We start from the raw sequence: 2500 nt of genomic DNA, 5'->3' as shown, positions 1-2500 counted from the left end.
AATGAATGCTATTAATCAAGACGAACATTTATAAAGATTCTAGCTTAATAATGTATCTGATATTTGTAATTACCAGCAAAGAGTAGTTAGTGTACAGAAGCGAGAAAGATACATTCGCTCATGATTTGACTTCAACTTATCATCATTTAACTTTTTACGACTATTTTCATTGTGCAAATATACGTCTGTGTGTGTGAAAGAGAGAGAGAGAGAGAGAGAGAGAGAGAGAGAGAGAGAGAGAGAGAGAGAGAGAGAGAGAGAGAGAGAGAGAGAGAGAGAGAGAGAGAGAGAGAGAGAGAGAGAGAGAGAGAGAGAGAGAGAGAGAGAGAGACTTTTTGACTTTGACGAGTTTATTGAGACAATAGAGAGAGAGAGAGAGAGAGAGAGAGAGAGAGAGAGAGAGAGAGAGAGAGAGAGAGAGAGAGAGAGAGAGAGAGAGAGAGAGAGAGAGACTTTTTGACTTTGACTTTGACGAGTTTATTGAGACAAGAGAGAGAGAGAGAGAGAGAGAGAGAGAGAGAGAGAGAGAGAGAGAGAGAGAGAGAGAGAGAGAGAGAGAGAGAGAGAGAGAGAGAGAGAGAGAGAGAGAGAGAGAGAGAGAGAGAGAGAGAGAGAGAGAAAGAGATAATGCAGTATCTATCATCCTGTCTCTTATCTTGTCCACTACCAAACTACTCCCACGTGAATTATGAGTTTACTCATGTGTTATGAAGATAAAAGTTGATCTTGCATTATTCTATACGTATAATACGTTATCACATTTAAGTTTACACATCTATTCATGTATAACTATTAGACACTGAGTAATTTCGTTCCTTTGTGATACACAATGAATTCAGTGCTAATTCAATAAGAGAAACACTTCTAATTAGACTCCGTAAATCTATTTTATTGATAATAATATAGATAATATTGATTTTATTGATAATAATATTGATTTTATTGATAATAATATTGATAATATTGATTTTATTGATAATAATATTTATAATATTGATTTTAATTATAATAATATTGATAACATTGATTTTATTGATAATAATATTGATAATATTGATTTTATTGATAATAATATTGATAATATTGATTTTATTGATAATAATATTGATAATATTGATTTTATTGATAATAATATTGATAATATTGATTTTATTGATAATAATATTGATAATATTGATTTTATTGATAATAATATTGATAATATTGATTTTATTGATAATAATATTGATAATATTGATTTTATTGATAATAATATTGATAATATTGACTTTATTGATAATAATATTGAAAATATTGAAGATTTTTAAGTATAACCAAAAAAAAAAAATCTGCAAATACAATGATAATCATCAAACCTTTCGGTACTTGAAACTCATTAATGGGTTATAAGTCACCATTGTAACTACCTCTCCATCAATGGAATACCATAAACGAAGACTTAATGTCAGTCATTTAGTTTATGACACTTCTATTGTTTTTTGCAGTCATTCAGGCAGGTGATATCACACTTCTGTCAGATTGATCGGAACGGAATTATTAACACAACAAACTTCAATTCAATCATAATGTTACTGATAGTCTTTAGTTAATAAAGAAATTGTCAAAGAACTCTATTGATTCCTCGCACTTTCTTGTACATGAATCCCCGTACGTTTGTTATAAAAAAAAAAAAAAAAAAAAAAAAAAAAACTTTACGTGAGGAACTATATCAGAGTTTGGTAGTTTTCGAAAAATGTTGTTGGCAGTAATAATGATTACGATGATAATATTGATAATAATGATAATTATAATGATAATGTAGATAATGACGATGATATTAATAAGGATGGGAGATGGTCCTAATGATGATGATAATTCAAATGATGATGATGATAACAATAATGATAATGGTAATGATGATAATGATATTACTGAACATATTGATAATGCAAATATGCTTAATGGTAATGATGATAATGCTAATAACTATGTCATAATGATAATTATTGATAATAGCAATAAGGATGTTAGTAATAGTAATCACAAGAATAAGGATAATTATAACAAAGATAATGATAATAGCGATGTTGATAATAATAAAAATAACAACAATAACGATGATGATAATAATATTCTAAATATTTACAACAATAGTATTAATAACACCAACTGTAATAGTAATAAGAATAAATAACGATAATAATAATATCAATGATAATGATAGTAACGATAAAAATAGCTACGATAATAATTATAACGATAATGATGATAATAATGATAAAATCAACAATAAGGATAATGATATCAATAACAATAATCAAAATAATAATGATGATGATTATGATAATGATTATGATAATAGCATTAATAATAGTAATAAAAAATAATAGTAATGAATATGATAACAATAATAATTATATTAATGATAATAAAAATTATAATAATGCTAATAGTGATAAGCAACACTAACAATAATTATGACATACTACTACTAAGCACAATAACAATTGTGATGATGATG

This window comes from Penaeus japonicus, unplaced genomic scaffold, assembly GCF_977035675.1.
Source record: "Penaeus japonicus unplaced genomic scaffold, GWHDUDI00000001_assembly GWHDUDI00000039, whole genome shotgun sequence".
Classification (NCBI taxonomy): domain Eukaryota; kingdom Metazoa; phylum Arthropoda; class Malacostraca; order Decapoda; family Penaeidae; genus Penaeus; species Penaeus japonicus.
Note: the sequence above shows the minus strand (reverse complement) of the source record.